This window comes from Athalia rosae, chromosome 2 (genome assembly GCF_917208135.1).
Source record: "Athalia rosae chromosome 2, iyAthRosa1.1, whole genome shotgun sequence".
Taxonomy (NCBI): Eukaryota; Metazoa; Arthropoda; class Insecta; order Hymenoptera; family Athaliidae; genus Athalia; species Athalia rosae.
Genome location: NC_064027.1, coordinates 2,429,830 through 2,448,839, shown reverse-complemented (window position 1 = coordinate 2,448,839; position 19,010 = coordinate 2,429,830). Strand labels below are relative to the sequence as shown.

The following is a 19,010-nucleotide window of genomic DNA, read 5'->3' as shown; positions in this document are numbered from 1 at the left end:
ACGGGGGTGATGTATACCTATGTACACGTAGAGACGTGGAACGCGACGGGGACGGGGAGGGGGGGTCGGAATCGAAATCGGTCGATTTTCGGGGGCGAGGATCGGGAGCCGGCTCTCCGGTAATCGCGACAAAGAAGGTTTCGCGGGTCGATTGGCGGCGGCGGGGAGGCGGACGAGCCGCGTCCTCCTTTTGGCGCAAAACTCCTTCCGCAATCATTCCTCTGACGTGAACGTGACTGAGATTCCTGGAATACCGTAGTACCCCGAAGACCACGGAAGCCCATTGTCAAGTATCCGCCGTACCCTACTGCCGACGACGACGTACGGGTGATCCCGGCATCCCGGCGTATCACGCGTGCGTTTCGAGCTCCTCTTACGACGCCGTCGTAGCGCCCCTAGATTTATAAGTGTTCGTTACGTAGCTACACGGATACCCCAATCCCGTATTAGCAGATTAGAGGACACAATGCCCGGCTTATAAAGATCGGTATTCCGAGCCTGTCGAACCGAGAGAAAGTACCTCCAATCCGATCTCCGCTGGGGGAGGGGGGGTGAAAAGTAAACGGACAATAAGAGGAGGTAAAAAAATCTGGAGGAAGATCGCGGTGATTCGTTGGAAAAAAAAAAAGGTGAAGGTGAAGGTTCTCAAGGTGCAGGGGGGAGTCAAAATTGTCGTATTTTCCGCGGCGAAGCGACGCGCGTCTCGAACGAGGTGAGGTCTCGAATGAAAGCCGCAACGGAAATAAGAGAAAAGGAAAAATGTCGCATCGGTCTGCGGCGGTCTCTCTTTCTCCTTCCAAACGAGGTACGGTACGAGCTATAAAATAAGTAATCCAGCTGAGGCCGTACGATGTACACGCAGAAGCCGTAGCAAAGCATCGTTGCACCGCACGAAGCGGAACGCGACGTCAACCCGACAGAAGAGCGCGCGGAATGGCGTCGACGTCCATTCGATTCAGCGTCCCGTCGCCACCGTCAAGAATTGCCAATTCCGACGTCAATACACAAAACCACCCCATATCGAGTCGTCATCGACTCACTTACTAACCGTTAATTATTCTCTCCTTCGATAATTTGTCCACGTACGCGCACCTCGGTATCGAAGGAATAAATTTAGCCTCGTTTGACCTCTTGACCCGACGAACCTCCGACTTCCTTTTTTACGCACAGATCAAGGTTCCGCTACCCGTATAAAGATTCCAATCGAGCGTATGAACAAAATATTCCAAAAGGCTCCAGATTTCATTTTTCCTTCATTTTTTTGTTTTTTTTTTGGTTCAGTTTCTTTTATCGCATTCCGTCGCGTTCGCCCCGGCAAGACTTTTCTCGAGGAGGTGCAAAACCACGAGGAGAACGAACCCGGCGCCATTTATTTATAGCGACGTCGGGTATACGCATCGAGGTGCGTTTATGCGTTCATTATTCGATATCTATTGGTTTTTTTTTTCCCTCGTCTTTCGTTTACTTTATTCGGCGAGTATGCACGATGCGGATGTTACGCAGAGGGGGGGGAGTGTGTGTGCCGCGGCGTTGGCTGCCGGAACGCGAACACCCGCCGTCAAAATATTTTTGATATATATATTTTATCGGAAGCTCGTGCCTGCGAAATGCCTGGTATCGCATGAGCCAAGTGAAATATTTACCGTTTACGTGATCGGAGAAGCCAAAAGCCTATTTTACTCTGTGCAGGATGTAAGAGTTTATAAGATATGTGTACAAAAGATGCTCTCGTACATCACATTTGCTCTGTACACATCCACATCCTCTTCAGGTATATCGTGCGTTCCGGTGTAGTAATATTTGGCCCGTTCGCCTGGACCTTCTCTGCAGTCGATGATGACGCGAGAAAAGTTGAAAAATTTATTGAAAAAAAATCAATCGAACCACCGATTGATCGGCTAATGGTTCAGATGTTTACACGACTTCGTTGAAAATAAACGAACGAATTTTGAACGCGAGAAAAAATTCTGCAATTTTCGTATCTCGAGAAGGAAGAAAATGGGATTTTGTTTTTTTCCTCATCTCATGTAACGTAGAAATATAAAACCGTGTTGCGAATTAATATAATTTGTACCATTCTTTTCATTTTCATTCTCAATTTCCTCATTCGTGTTTAATATCTTCTTTTTTTTTTTTTCTTTTAATTTTATTTCACTTTTTAATTAATTCGAAAAATAAATGGACTAGAATTACGCAGGAACGGGATAACGACCCCCGCATTTGGGGATGTACCGTGTAGTAGTTTTTTTTTTTCAGAAATCATTGAGTTTAACGTACATTACGTCGCTGCAGGTAATTGTTTAGTAGCGATGGAGGTCATAAAACACGTAAAGTGCGAGGAAAAAGGAAAATAGAAATAAATAAAACGGAATGATGGATTTCGATGCAAATCGTCGAAAATTAAATGGCCTTCATTCAAACGGTCGATTTTTGATTCTTCATAGAATGAAAAATACTGAGATCATCGTAGAAGTTTGCGAAGATTATATAGAATGGTTGTGCGGTACGTAGTCAGAAAAATTAGATTTTCCTTTCGGCGACAACAATCTAGAACCAAAATCTCTTAACGATCACTAAAATCCGAAATTCAAGCAGTTTTTTCCCAGTCGCGCTAGCCATAGATAGACTAATATAAATTTAATAGGAGCGAGCTCGCGGGAGCTGAAGAAAAAAGCAGTTCAGCCGTACGTATATGAAATAAAGAAAACTGCGGGCGGTAAGAGAAGCTAACTCGATTCGTAGCAATATCGTCTAACGAGGTAATATGAGATAATCGGAAAATTAAAGTAACAGGCAGTGATTTTCTTGAGTGCGACTACGCCGCTCCGGAGTATCACGTAGCCTGAATACATACAGCGATTACGGAAACCTCGTATACTTTTCCCATTTGAAAAAACAACGCGTCGTCCCACCAATTTTTCCAAAGGCGTCTCCCACGCTACGTGTACGTACATACCCCGCAAACGCCGGTGGCGTACACACTTACGAGTATACGTGCGATATACCTGCTTAAGAATTGCAAGCTCCCGCGTACCCCTCGCACTCTTGCTCTGCGGTGGGTTGGAAACCCAACGGCCTACGCTTCAATTACCTCCTTATGCCAAAGTTCTCGACTACAATGGCGGTCCTGTTTCGTTTCTCGGAAAGTGGCGGAGGACCGCGGAGACGATGGGCAGAGGTTGGATCGTTTTTCCCCCTTTTTCCTTATTTTGTTCTACTTTTTCTTTTTTTTTCTCTTTACTCCTCGGTCTCCGCTCTCCTTTCCTCCCCGACTCCCGTCGGACATTTTTTCTCTCCGTCGCGCTCCCGTCGCTCCTCAGCGCTTTCTCTTCCTCGGATTCCCCTTTTGTTTCTCTCCTCTCTTCACTCCCGCGCCACGGTCAACCTTTTTCCTCTTCTCGTCCTTTTTTTCGCCTTCGGTCCCATACGCCGAGGCACCCCGAGGTACTTTGAGCGCGGTAATTCATTCCTCGCGCAGGTTGCGCGTGGTAGTGCGGAGCCCCCGTACATTTGTTCCTTTTCGCAGATCATTTTACTAGCGGAGCCGACTTATTCGTATCGGCCACGCCGCTAGGTATGGGCTGCTTCCGCATCTCCGTATACCCTGAAGCTATACGCGCTACGTCGCTTCCGGGAATTTATGGACCACACGGTGTCGTTTGCCGCTCTTGTTTCAATCCTCTTGGCGCAGATTCACTACCGTTGCCATACTTACAGTATACCTTGTACCTTGTACCTTTACCTATACCGTTCTCCGACTCGCGTGACCTCGCGCCCTTTTACCTCACCAACATCTAGTCGATTTTTCTTTAGCTACGGGGAAGCCGGGTTAGCCCCGTTTTCTTTTTCGCACCACCTCGTCGGCTGATATCGTATTCTCTCAGCTCGCGCTCTCCGCATCCGAAAGTAAAATTATCGGCGGACCTCTTTCCCGATCGCTAAACCGAAGAAAATTTCAAACATTTGTTTTTTTCGCTCGTCTCACGAACGATCGTTTTCTCCTTTCTTTTCATAGAAATTATTTCGAAATAATGCGTGTCAACCTTATTCCTGTCGGTTACACCGCGCGCGTGATATAATTGTCTTACGAACGCATTCAGCGCCTTGAACCGGTAAAAAGTTTTATATACAATGCGCTTAAACGGGTGTATTAGTCATTCGGGAAACGCGCGCGCGTTCTTACTATACCTTTCTTTTGTTAAACGTTCTAAACGAACTGGTTCACTTTCGAAATCACCGTCCACACTGACGATAGCTTACAATTCTCTACGTCGCGTTCGAATTGTATTTATCGTTCGAACTCAATGATTACGATTCGCGTATCGTTTTTATCCGGAGAAACTTGTAGGCTGAAAAATTTGATAATTTTGCTCTCGGGAGTCGTTCAATTTTTACTCACGCTCCGCGGTTCGTTCGTCCGTGTATAATTATATGTATATACCTAGATATACACGTATTTGCTGCAGTTAGTTTTTCCGGGAGGTTGAGTCGCGGAGTTTTGTAAAAGTGGCTGTCGCCCGGTTCGCGTCATATTAATGCACAGCGCCGGATTCTATATATCCAGAGGGGTGAGAGAGAGAGAGAGAGGGAGAGAGAGAGTCAAGCATGTTCTCATTAACGCTTTGTTTAACGAACTTAACTAACCGTTGCGCGGAGCTCTGCAAGTCCGTGAAAGTCTAGGAAGCCAATATCTGTGTAGTTGTGACCGGGCGTCGACGTGTACGTTGTCGTCGCGTTTTGTTGTCTACCGTGTTGTTAACGGCAACTAGCTTTTGTCTGTTAACAGTCAACAGCGTCGGCTGGGTTGTATACATATATATATATACACAGAAATAGAACTTGGCGAACTGTGATCTTTGGGGAACGAGAGGAACGAAGAAGCGAAAATCTTCGAAGCATTCATTAACGTTCCAAGGATCCACCCGTCTCTCCCGGGAGGAAGGGAGCTACGAGGCGGACGAACGGAAAAGAACGAAAAAAATCAAAAAGCAAAAACTTCAATTTTTTTCGCGATTCGTTTCGTTGAATAATTAAAACACTCCATGTACCGCGACGGATCGAGCCTTCGAACGAAGACGACCGCGGAGCTAAGGGCGAAGGGTGTAAATAAAAAAGGGATGGAGAGAAGATAAAAAAAAATATATATTTTCGGCGGATTCGATCCACCCGCAGCCCGCATGTTTGGTATAACAGGTGTACGAGGAAGTTCGTATTAAATGTCCGCTCCTGGCCGGGCCCCGATCTTTTGTCTGACGAATTACTTCACGGTGTAACTCCTCGCATCAAGGGTGTTTTATGGTGGTGCGATACTAGGGAGGGATGAAAAATGAAACCCTTTGATCGCACGGTATATATATATATATGACACGTATAGGCATGGGTACGCGCGTATATATATATGTAATATAATTCCGTCGCAATCACGGTGGGCACTTATAAATGGAGAGGTGTAATTACGTGCGAGGACTAGGGGAGCGAGGGGGTTCGAGAACGAAGGTGCGTGCGATGCGTGTGCACTGCAGGTATCGTCGCCGCGACTCTGTACGTGGCGCGTTCCGGCATTCTCCTCGCAAGGAAACCACGTTGAATTCAACGCCGTTGGTATAGGTGTGTGTACGCGGGAGCGATGTACTCGTAACGAGTATGTAAAATGATCAGCGCTTGAAATGATCCAGTTTTGTATTTTATATATTACCTCCTCGTTGTTGGTTTTTTTTTTCTTTTTTTTTTCGTTTTCCTCTTCTCCCCGTTCTTTCGAAACTACACGCTTATATTCCACGGTATTTTACTCCCCTGAAGCGCGATACGCGCAAACCTGTTTATACTCCTGTTGGCTCACCTGCGCACCTGCGGGACCAGGGAGGCGCGTGTGGTCACAAAAGGTGTGAACCCTAGGCTACCGGTGGTCGCTTATAGTGTCCTCCGTTGCTTTCAACTTTGGGGACACGGGAACGTGAAAATATACCGCGCTGAGAAAGTACACGCTCAGGTATTACACGTTGCGTGTGTAATGAACACGGTGTTTAAAAACGCCGCTAAGGAGCTCCGGGAGAACGAGGTGCCGAGGGGAATGGGATGAGGTGGAAAAGTAGGTGTGGTTTTTTGGAATTCCTGTGGAAGCTTCTTCGATAAGCCAGAATACTTCTTTGGTTATTCCTCTGGGTGAATAGGTGCGGGTAAAAGATCCGTTTTCCCCTCATTTTATTTTTCTTTCTCTCTTTTTCGAGAGCCGCGGTAGGTATGAGGCGTGGGAGTTTCCAGTCCCGTAGAATGAAGAAGAAAAGCAGGACTCTTCGCAAAATTTTTCAACCACCGGGGACCATTCAACCGGAGTTGAGATACAGGGGGAGGTCCTTAGGGGTGTATGTATTTGTATTACTTTCTTCTACTTCTACTTCTTCTTCTTCATCTTTTTCTTTCATTTTTCCTTTAAAATTACTCGAGCGTTTCATGGCGGCACCCGCGTCTTCTTCTCGCGCCAACGTCAAAGCGGTCAGTTTCTCCGGCAACCCCTCGGATTCCAGGATTTTCTTTACTGCGAATGAAAGAAGTTTTCCGTCCGCAAACAACTCGCCGCCTCCGTCGAATGACGTGCTCCATCCACCGCGCCGCCGTGCGCGTCTCGCTTCTTATACCTTTCTTATACGCGGTATTCTTGGAAATTAACAGGTAATAGACGTCTCTTTTTTTCTTACCTTTTTTTCTTACTCTACCCCCATACGTTGCGCGGTTACGCGACAGTTTTATGCGTCTCTTCCTTTTTTTTCTTTTTTTTGCCTGGAAAAGTTTGCGGTGAGAAACTAGACTTTTCTCACGAATTTATTTAGAGGGTAAAATTCAGCCGATCGCATCACGATGGAAACAAAATAATCTGTGTACAGAATCGACGTCCATTCTGACTTATTTTTTTTTGTTTTTTTTTTTGATACCGAAACGCAATCTCTTCGACGCGCGGTAAACGGTTGTCCGTAATGGGGTGAATATTTTCTTGAAACGCGATGGATAATTTCTCGAACGTGTATACAGCGGTGAGGATAATTGTCGCGCTGAGGAATTTGTGGCAAAAAAATCAAATTGAATATCGAAGTCTGACGGGGGTAATTGGAAATTCGATTTTTTGCGGAGACCTTTAATGGAATACGGGGCTGTGTTGGTTGCACGCGTTCCGCGAAGAACGAGGCCGTCCTGACCTCGAATTAAATTGTCAGTCTCCGGCATTGATCCCGGCGTTTGTGGAAAATTCTGACTCGTAGAACCAGCAACGCGCGTGAACAGATATCGCTATACGCGACGCGATACTCGTACACGTTCTTATTCAAATATCTACACGCTCCAGTTGCTGAGGTACACGAGTTTTAACGTTCGAAGCGGAGAGCGGTATACACCTAGTTGAACGCCGAGCGCCAGGAGCAGAAACATCAACGGCAACATTGGCGACTCTCCTCGTTTCTCGTTTCTCGTTTCTCGTATTATTATACCGCAGCGAAACATCTCGCGGAGCGAGTGCGTGCCACCAGTCGCTCGCGGGTTTCTCGGCTTTTCTCTGAGTAATTGTCGTAATAAAGCTCGTCTCACACAGAGAAAATCTCGCGGACAACCTTCCGGAGGACTTGACCTGCGACTTGATTTACAAGCCCTGTCGTCGGCACGGACGTCTCCTAATTTAAAGTTCCCCCGCAGCTCGCGCGCGGGGTCAAAATTCCGAAATTCGCGCGTCATCTTCGTGGAAGCGAAAGGAAATGAATCGGAGGTCCTTCGAATTTTGGGTAACTTTTTAACCCGGGAAAATCACCCGTCGATTGAAAATTTTACGAAATTCGACTCCGCCGTTGTGAATTCGGCCTCAAACGAACGCAGCGCGCGCCTCTTTTTCGAACAATATGGTATATGCCGTGAATACGTTTACACGGGTATCAACGGTGTGGGTGAGACGGGTAGAAGGTATGCGTGCGCGAGGAGGTAAGGTAACGGCTTCGTAGGAGCGGCGGTATAAACCGGCTTGAAGAAAACCAACGGCGTCGGAGTCATCGCGCAACGTCTGAAAAGATCGTAGGGCGCACGGATTGCGAGCCCGCGAGCTTTACGTTGAAAACGCGCGAAATGAGGAAACAGCTGGATATATAAACTCGGGACTGAGAATCGACTGCGAAAATGGCGCGGGCGCGAGAAGCCCGGAGTAAAGTGGGAGGAGGGGAGGGAGGGGAGGGGAGGGGAGGGGGTTAAACTTATTTGTGTCCCGGTAATATATAAGGGTCAAAATTGGTTAGGAGCTACAATTGCCCTCGGGATCGCACGCGATGGTTCTATGGATACGTGCGGAAGATTCGGTATAAAAGAGCCGGGACCAAGATTCCGGGGATATCCGAAGAGCACGGGAAATTCATCAGACCCGTGAACACTCTTCCCGTCCTTATATCGCTGATCTTTCCGTTGCGCGAGGAGATGGAGAAGGGGTGGGGAGGAGGTCACGCCGATTAGGCAATCGAAACCCAGGTGCCGGTTTTCCTCGAAACAATCGCACCTCGTATACGCGTACAGTTATTTCGTTTTCTCCGGGCTTCGAATCTCGGAAATTGATTTTAAGGAAGAAAACTTTTTTTATCGCTCCGACGGATCTCCGGGGTCTTTCGGGGCGAATGAAATCGCGGTTACATTTGCATCGGATGCATCGAGGTGTTGAAATAAGTCAGCGGATTCGGAAACGATGAAATAACATATTCCCCCCTCCGGATCCCCGGAGTCTACGAGGTCAGTTATTCGTCGGAATCCGGCGGAAACTCGGTAAAAGAATCGAATGAAAAGCAGATTTTCGAAACCCAATCGCGTTCCCCCGTGTACCCCTCGTTGGAATCCGACGAACCCTGACCGTTCCGTGCTCTGTAAAATCCCGAGCGGATTATCGCCTCCGACGAAAAAATGTGCGCCTCCGAGTTCGCCATTTTTTGAGGGCAACGTCGATTACCGAGAATTTGAATCCGGTCGGAAACCGAAACTCTTCCTCGAACCGATCGCCTCTCGACGAGATCCGTCCGAGTCTAAAAATACGAGACAACTAATCGTAAGACTGGGAGGGAAAAAAGAACGGCGGTTCGAACATTAATGGATCTGTGTAGAAATCTGTTCCGAGTGACTCCGAAATCGTAGGAGTCGAAGCCCGTCATCTGACAATGAGTCGTGTCGAGCTGCAGGATCCGGATAAGGAAGGCCTCCGACGATCCGAGAAACTTTTGACGTGTATCGCGGGCGCGCGCGCGCGCACGATGCAGATGAAAAGATCCGCGCCTTTCTACGCCAATGTAAAAACTGGGACCGGTGTGACGGGTCTGCAGATGCGAGGCCCCGATGGTCGGCGTCGTCCTCGACAACATGTGGTCGAAGAGGTGATTGCTTCTTGGACGTTATTTGGTCTTCAAAGTTACCGAGGTAGCCGACCGAACAAATCCCGAACAACTTTCCAATTCTCGGGGTACCCCGCCGATGGAATTTCGGTTGATGTTTCATTTTTCCTTTTTTCTTTTTCTTTTTGTTTTTTTCTCTTTTATTTCCACCCTCCCGATCGCTCCGTCCCTTTTACTTCTTTTGTCTTTGGAGCTTCGGCTGTACCGGGATATCAACTTCTACTACTTCTGGCCAATTTGTACTACTTTTCTATACGTATGAGAAATTGATTCGGTAAATAGAAAATTTGGAAGTGGAACTCGATATTGAATTTGAAAAAAAAGGGCGATAAATCCCGCTATTATACTCGATCCTTTTTAATATCTGGATTTGCAGCCGAGCTATGTCCAGACTGAGTAATTTCAGAAGTTGGTCGGATCATATCAGACAGAAGCCAGGGAATTATTTCGCCTCTTACAAAGTTCATTCCGGTTAATCTGTAGTAAGAAACTAAACTAAACAACTTTGAAACAACCAAACTTCGTACGGAGACCTCATACAATATACATACTATACGTAAATCGTCGTCATTTCTCTATATAATCTCGTCATATCTTCGACAAAACGGCTGCAACTTGCGGTTTCGTGCTCACTTCGGCAAATGTATGACGTAAAATCTAAGCGCTCCGTACTTCGGTTAACTCTGTAGCGTTTGACCGTAAGTTGGTTTTTTTTTTTTGTTTTTTTTTCTTGTATTTTTATTCTTAGCTCTGCAATTAAATTATTTTCCGAGACGCGTCACCGTTAATAACCCTTTTGTCTATCGAGCGTCGTGATCCCCTTCGGGACACAAAGGGTCCTGAGATTCTACGTTTCCAGACGCGATAAATCCGACGGTTTAATCGCGTGGTACGAAGTGCACAGGAGCAGAGGAGTCAGTCGCGAGAGATAAACTCCGGAGTTGGATATCTCCCGAGGGTGAGGGGCCGCGGGGGGCGACGGGGCGACGGGGGAGAGGAAGGAGATGGAACAGTTGAAACTCGAGATGAAGATCGAGAGAGGGACAAATTTTGAAGAGCGTTCAGCCGCTGTGGACACATTTCGTGATTTTTTTTCTTTCAGTTTCGATCGTCTGTTCGCTCTTTTTATTAGTTTTTTTTTATTCCTTTTTTCTTCGGTCTACTGGAATCCTCTTCGGGCGCGCTGGAATTAGCGCCTTTTCCAGTCGATGATTAAAAATGCATTAAGCCACGGGGACGAGGACGGGGCTGGATTTTTAATTTTCACTCACTGTCAAACCAGCCGAGCCTTCGCATAACCCGTCGACCCCGTATAATTGCGTTTTCGACGCCCTGCAATTCGATTATCGGTTTCTGTCCCCGTTACGCGAATATCCACCGTTGCATTATCGCCCAACGCTGGCTGAGACGTGATCCGCCAACTTTTATTCGCACCGGATTCAACCGAGCTCCGTTTGCGACGCGGAGTCCCTTTTTTTTTTTGAAATTTCGTTGTATGTTTAATACGACCGACCGTTCTCGCGTTTCTTTCTCTCTCTCTACCTTTTTTCCCCCGTTAAACGTTTCAAAGATTTTACTTCCATTCTCAAAGAATTCAATTAAAATTAGGCTACCCCTTTGATTAAATTTTACCAAGCGGAAAAGGTAAAAAAAATTAACTTTTCCGATTAGGCATACGTACCAAATCCCTCGAGGAATCCTCATTTCTGGGGTTAAGCTGGGTTATATAATACTGTACAGGGAGAATATAATGCGGGGATATCTGTCAAAAGTTCTCCTTTGTTCGACTCGCTTCTACCATGTGAAGACGTTTTGAGAAAAAAAAAGAAAAAAAAAAAAAAGGAAAAAATTACAACAATAATAATAACGCAAAAAAAAAAAAAAACTAGATATAAATTCATGAATTCATGTCTACGTCGACGGTACGGGGAAAGTTGGGTAACGAGTGTCCCACAGGTGCAGAAATGGACACGGGGTTAACCTTTGGCCGGTATAATTTTTTATCTCCTTTTCCCCCCCGCCCCGCCCCACTCCTTTCTTTTCACTTCTATTTTATTCAGCGTTTTTTCCTCTCCCCCTCCGATCCGAGGGACGGAGGATTTTTTATTTCGTCGAAAGAGACGAGCGACGTAAACGGGTGGAAAAAAAACGATTTTCATCCCCGAGGACTCTTGTTGTTGTCTCGCGTCGCGTCGACACCTACCGAACACGGGGTAGTCGTCTGTATTGTATAGGTAATTGTTTTGCGGTAATAAGGTTCAATTTATGCGAAACAATTTCCATGGGCCGTGTCGGAATTGCTGCAGCGTTTGCCGGTGTACAGGGGATACCGTGGCAAACTATAATTTTCGCCCTAATAATAATAACGTACGGCAGTTAACCGGCAACCCTTAGCAGAAATTTTGTATAAAATTTTGACGTTTAGGCTGGGGGATTAGGCTTTCAGACCTCTTCCGTAATATCCCGAATAGAAAATCGGAGCTACTGCTTCTACTGTTGCTCGTCGGAGACTGCTATACTTTATTATAGCGGGTCTTTCACATGCTTCGTCATCTCGTGGAACGGCGTTCCTCGCGTTGATTGCCCCGTGATTCGTCGTAAAATTTAATTAAATACCGCTCGCCGAAGTGGTGTTCGTACGTCGCAGAGGGCCTCGACAATACCGGGGGCCCACTTCTTTCAATTGACGCTTTCTCCGCGATTCCTTTTATTCCTTTTATTTTTCTTCTCTCGTTTTTTTTTTTTTCTTCTGCTTCGAGAAACCCCCGTGTGAAAAAGTGAATGCGATGGTTATCGCTTTTTTAAGAGGTATTATAAATATAAATGTAACCGGAAGAATTATAGAGAGACGGGACATTAGCGCACCGTATATATATATATATATACACCTATATACAGTTTGCTCGAAATTAATCGTGCTGTGGGATGATTGGATTGAATCAATTTCGTGTGTATCTAATTATTCGAATCGACGAAAAGGAGAGGAGAGTGAAATAAAATTAAGAGAATTAGGCGTGGGTATATTGGATGAGGGGAGGGAGAAGAAGGGGGAAAGAATGTCGAGCGACGTCGATCGCGGAATGTAAATTACTTTTCGAAAAAATAGATTTCACGAATTTTCGGTCTCCACTCTATCGGGTATTTTCCTTTTTTTGTTTCAGGTATGTCCGAACGGTACATCGCGGTGTGCGCCGTACCGAGGAGTCAGACCGGCTACAGGTTGACGCTCGTTGAATTCTTTCAAAAAATTAACAAAGGAAGGTAATAACGATCGCGGTTCACGCGATGCGTCTCTACCTTAATGTAAGACCGTACGATTTCGCGGACGAAACCACCTCATGTTGAATTACCATCGAAGACAATGAAAAACTATGAATCGAACGGAGAAAACTTTTTCACCAGAAGAAAGAAAATCAAAATAGGTAAACATTTTCAGAACCGAGGTGAAGGAACCAGAAATTTTCCGAAAATTGTCAGTTTAATGGGAATACCGATGTCCTACGTAATTCCGTCGTCCCTCTCGAGATAATCGATGGGGTATTTTTAGCCGGTGCATTTTTTCGAAACAACGACTCGTGTCGGGAATCTTACACGTGTACTTAACGCGTTATACGAGGTATACATATACCTGTGCGGTGTGTACGTAAGGCAGAGCTTGAAGATAACGAGTGTCTCTTTCTTCCGCGTGTTCCTCCCATTAGAGCGAAGAATGGTTTTTCAATAAATCCGAGTGATTTCGGAATGAGTCACGTCGCCCGGGTGACGAGAGTGAAAAAAAAAAAAAAAAAAAAAACTCGAACGACCGTCGAGAAAGAGAGTAAGTGCAGGAAAAAAAAAAAGGAACAAGGAAGAGAGACACAATGACTCGCGAGAAAAGGTACAGCGTCGGAGTCAACGGGCCCGCGGGATTGCGGTCTGAGGATCGTTCCCTCCGATCGATCCACCGTCGCCGACATCGTGTCCGTACACTCGTGAAAATGATCGAGCGAAAGAGAGAAAAAGAAGAAAAAAAAAAACTTTACGTTCGCTGTAACGAAAGACTTCGTCTCATTCTCCGTAAAAGATTCATGTAAATTACGCCCAGAAACACACCATTATAAGTATAATGTAAATACCAGAGATCACGGTTGAACGATTCGCGGAGAAATAAAAAAAAAAAAGTAAAAAGAAAATTACAATATTTGAAGAGAACGGGTCGCCGATAATCAGCCCGTTTTTCCAGGGCTTTTTTAGACCTGGTTGTCTCTACAACGCGGCGAGATTTTTATCCACTTTCCGATCGATGCGAGTACGGTGGAAAGATGTTATGGCAACCGTCCAGTTATTCTTCTTTTTTTTTTCTCTTTTTCTTTTTCTTTCTTTTTTATTTTTGCGCGCGTGTGTCGCGGTTTTAATTATTGCCAAAAGAGGTCTTAATTAGCGGTGACTCTCCTCTCCCGCTATCCGGGATCGTTGAGCGACGAATACCCACCCCCGTCGGCGGTGGATGTATTTTTTTTCGTTCTCTTTCGTTTATTTCTTCCTTTTTATTCCCTCATCCGGCGCGACGCCCGCGCCGGGCTGGCGCGTTATCTGCGCTGCATCGGTAGCATCCTGAAGTGGATGGAAGTTCGCGGTGAAACGAACGAAGCTGCCGCGTCGCGACGCCGCGCGCCGCCGGCCTAGCAACCCTCCCTATACAGTCAACACCACCTGTTGCACGGATTTCCTGCAACCTCTTTACCTACCCTTCGTCTCATCTATTAATCCCCCCGAGCAGCTAAAGTCCTTCCTATAAACACGTAATCGCTACCTCGAAACAGTCGGTGAGGGATCCGTTCCCACGAAGGCGAACTACGCGTGAAAATCTCGAGAAGGTCCATTCGCATCCCGCAATCTATGAAGAGTAGTGTGGAGAATCTGAAACGAAGGTGATCTCACCTTTTTTTGAATTCTCGTCATCGGATGATTCGGTATACCGCAAATTTCGATTGAAGAAATAAATCTCTCATGGAGATTTTTTTTTATATTATCCAAATTTAATGCCGCGTACTCTTGATACGCAAGTTTTGCTTTTCCTTTCCAACTACGGTGTGGAAGGTGAATTACGTGATACGATGCTCCGCAACCATAAACCAAGCTCGCTTAGCATCTCGCGTAAAAATTGTACATTATAGAACTATGATAGAACCGGCCAATTATACACGTCGCGCAGTAGACAGAAAAAGTATGTAGCTTGTCCGACCCGTTTTCCGAGCGAGAAATTACACGCGAGTACATACGACGTCCGTCATTGCGAATGGAAGAGCAGAGGCACTTTCTTACAAGGTCTGCAAAAGTGAAGTTTCAACCTCTTTTTTTTCGGCCTCGGAATAAATTTTTATATCATCTCATCCACCGCCGGTCCGTGTACAACGTTGGGAAAGTTTAGAAATCGAGAAACGGATAACCACTAGCGAGAGAAAAGATTGCGACAAATTTCCGGCCAAGATCGGAAAATATCATGGCAAACAATATAAACGGTGGGGATACAAACAATCGTTACACGTGTCTTATGAGAAAGTCACCGGAATCCGGAAAAATACAAGCGAGTTTAATTTTGACTTCGTATTTGCCCGGGACAGCGAGATCTTTTTTTTTTTTCGTTTTTTTTTTTCTGTTTTTTTACGGTGCGATCCGGTTCGTTCGATTTTCCCCAGGTTTGAATAACCCGCAGTGGAATAAGTCAGATGAGAAAACCGTTGGGGCAGTCCGGAAAATAGTTGATATCGTAAAATTGTAAAACTCTATTGAAACACGTTGGCCGGCAAACAGAAATCGGATAAAATGGAACGATAATTTGAGCACAAGCTGTTCAATTGAACCAGAGTTTCCGTTGGAAAGTCGTTAGAATCTAAAACCGTTACGGAGTTGTAGGTAAAGGTATATATATACACAGGTAATGTTACAGGGAAAATCTGGAACTGCAATTTCACATTTCTATAGGTAAAATATCATCGGCTATTTCGGCTCAAGTACCGATTAGTGACGCGTTTGTTGCAACGATTTTAATGAAACAAATACAAGTGAAGCGAGTTTACAGAGCGCGGGTACACAGGTACAGGACGAAATGGTAATTTGATTTCTAGTTAATGTTTGTCCACCAATACGGTCAGCCGTAGGTCTATCCGAAACGCGGAGATATGATTCCATGGAAATTTTAACCGACACACACGTACGTACGTGTAATTTATGCGCATATACGTATCGCGACGTATACCTACGGGGGCGAACGTACGGACTATTTGCCGTCCAATGCAAATTCGCTGCGCACTGACTTCGACCTTTCTGTCCGATTTGATTAGTTTCAGAAGCCTCGCCATACGGTCAGGCGTGCGTGTTATACGCGATTTAAATCTATAAATTGCAGAGTGCTAACCGATACCGAATCGTTATATACCGATTTATCGATTCGATGCATAGCGCGAGTTATAACGCGGTCGCTCCACGGATGATTTTATCGCAGATGCATCTGCGATAATTTTTACATTGCAACAGATTTTTTTTTGTCTCTCTTTTTTTCCACGCGACGTAATTCTTTTCAAAAGTTCACGACCGCGTTTGACAAATCGTCCCATGTACAACGGACACGTAGGTGAATATAGACCGTGTACGTCATATAAGTTTATATATTTTCCGGTATAGAGACTCGCACGGAGCGAACTCCCCCCCGGTTCGCTCTGTATTTTCTTACGAGGTGACAACGCGCATGTATCATACGAGCGGGTCTTCTTCGGCGTTATTTCCCCTTCGGTCTTTCTTTTCGCGCTCCTCGTCATCGTCGTAGTTGGGCTACGGTGCGAATCTTATTTTCACGGGCACGTGGCGGGTAATAGTTCCATTAACTTGGAAAAATCTCGCATCACGACGCTCTATGTACTGCAGTTTCCACGGAGAGACGAGTTTGCCCGACTCCCGGGGTATATGGGCGGCTAGGTGCGAGGAGAGGAGAAATATAACGAGAAAAAGAGCGTGTAGGCAGAGGAGGAAGCTACCGCGCCAAGTATAACTCACCCTCCTTCGCTACCAACTTATACCTACACTGGTCACCGTTACATCGAATGGACGTTACGTTTCGCAAACACACTCGACCTCCATTTCTTTTTTCATTTCTTACCCATATTTTTTTTCCATTCTTTTCATTTTCCTATTTTCGCTCGCGCTTTTTTTTTTTTTTTTTTTTGCCATCTTCAGCCACCGTCCTCTCTCAACTTTTCCTGCTAAGTAGTTCCCGAGTATTTTTGATCGCCAAGTTTGTTCGCCGGCGACCCCTTCCCGGGCACTCTCTCGTGCGCCATTCTTTTCTATTCACCCTTTTTATTTTATTTTTTTTCGTTTTTCGATTCCCTACGCTCCTTTCCATGCACTCCTCGACCCAAAACTAACCACATGATGTACGTGGGCGTCGAGCGGTCACGGGTGCCAACTTATATCCACCGATATTTTGACAAAGAGGATAAAAGTTTTCTATACAGAGGAAAATGACTTCGTCTTCTTCGCTCTTATTTTCGCCCGAGGTGGCACGTCTTCGAGTGCCAAAATTCGCGCGGCAATTGGATGGATCACGATCCTCCCTCCCTTCATCTCACTTTTCACTCTCGCGACGGTCCCGGTCCTTCGTGACACGTGACACTAAATTTCCAGGACGTTGATAGATGGACGAGTTCAAAACCTGCTCCTCACACGCGTCCCCCGTAAGGGACGCGCAAATACCCTCGAGGTCACCGCGTCCTCATGCCGGACTTTTGTTCGCGGAACCCGCATATGGAAGATATACAATAATATATATATACGCATTCGAACACCTGCGCAACTTTTTTTTTTCACCTCCCTTTTTCGCGCCAACGACGGCGGATTGAAAATTCCTCCAGTCCTCCAATCCGAGTGGAAATGTGCCGTCGTCGCACTTATTTTTTTACATCACGGATTTCTGTTTCTTTTTTTTTTTTGCTTTTTTTGCTCGTCGAATTGAAAGGGTTGACAAATCAGAAGACACGAGTAGTTGCATCCGTTACTGATCATCTTCATCGTTATTTCAATTACGTGCTTTAATTTTTAGCGTTTACCTCTTCTCTTCAAATTTGTTTAATTGGAAGCAAATTTACAGAGTGTACGGTATCCTGCAGGACGGTTGGCGGGTGCGGGATATAGGTATTGTACATACGTACGTAGGTATATAGCTAGTTTTGTATGTACACTGGTTAAAAGCGTCGTCTTAATTATTCGCGAAAGCAGACTTCAGTCGTCGGTATAATTCCGGCTTTCCCAATTAGAATAATAATCCTCTTCTAGGTAACGATCCGGAGTTTGCGACAATGCGAAATCCAATTAGGAAGATGCGAGATAAGCCAGACCGAACGAACCCTGACCTCAAATCTCTACGGGCTTTTTTCCGCTTCGGAGGGTCAGGGAGAAAAATACATAAATACGAGCACGAAACGAACGAAGCTAAAGACTGAGAGATGAAGAATTGCGGGAGAAGGTCAAAAGTCCGCTTCACCTACCACATTCGTACGACTGAGGACATCATGGATTAAATCATCCGAGGCACACGGGGTTAAAATTACAAGCTACAGTACGACTACGAATGCAAATCTACAACAGTACGGTAGACCCGCTCGCCGCGTCCACTTCGTCAGCGTTGCCCTTTCACGGTCACACACGCTACGTCGTCGTCACACGATGACCCCGACGTTCCTATAGCTGACTCTTTTTCGTTACATCCTCGTGTCTCCAATCACTTCCTCCCACCCCTCGTCTCCCATATATACGTACACCGATTTTTCATCTCTTCTTCTCTCCGAACGTTTTATACTACACGTTTTCAACTCTGCCGTGCTCACCTCACTCCTCCATCCTATACCTACCTATCTACCTACCTACCTACCTACCTACCTACCTACTCGTCGCACACTCGACTGCACTTTGTCGAAGCAGTGTGGAGACGATGGTTTCCAAAATGGCTGCCGTCTGGTACCCCACGTAAACGCGATAGTTCTTTTCGAAGGCGGCCTGCAACAACGTCACTAAACTCACAACCAACCCTACCACCGTTCCTCGATCGGGACGTTTTACTTCTGCTGCCCGACCCACCGGCAATTTTTCCATGCCGGTCGCGTGGCCGTATCCGATCGTGCGTACCAAACGTTTGAGCATCGTCTCCAACTAATTTCTTTTACACGAAGAGCAGGCCTATGAAAGAAAATAAATGTCTCACCGCCCCGGAACGATGCAGCCACCTACGTTAGGACGAAATAAAAAAATAAGTCTGCGTGGATCTCGTTCCATCGGCAGACGAAGATGTCGACGACGATGGGTGTTGTTATACTCATCCGATCGCGGCAGGATTTCGCCTCGTCAATATCTCGGAGTCAGCGGCGAGTCGGCGGTAACCGAAGACGACGTTCGCGGTCGAGGAGAAATTTCGAAGGAACCCGCCGCACCCAACGTATAAAATAGAATAAGGGAAATTGAAATCAAACTCTTCACCGGTCACTCGCTCGCCACGCCGCAACAACTTCTCCTCGTAACTTTCGAGGTATATCCACGTCTGCGGAATGCACGTGCAGCGACTCCCCGTCCCTACGACGCGAC

At 46.0% G+C, this 19,010-nt stretch overlaps 1 protein-coding gene and 1 long non-coding RNA gene across 3 annotated transcripts in view; both read left to right on the top strand.

The window, feature by feature from the left end:
• LOC105691699 (hemicentin-1) overlaps positions 1 to 19,010 on the top strand; it is a 182,544-nt gene that overhangs the window by 120,772 nt on the left and 42,762 nt on the right. The window lies entirely within an intron of this gene.
• Positions 1 to 19,010, top strand: part of LOC125499948 — a 63,778-nt gene that overhangs the window by 39,187 nt on the left and 5,581 nt on the right. Inside the window, exon 2 of the long non-coding RNA XR_007277055.1 lies at positions 12,560 to 12,659. This is a non-coding gene — a long non-coding RNA (uncharacterized LOC125499948). The remainder of the gene's footprint in view (positions 1 to 12,559; positions 12,660 to 19,010) is intronic.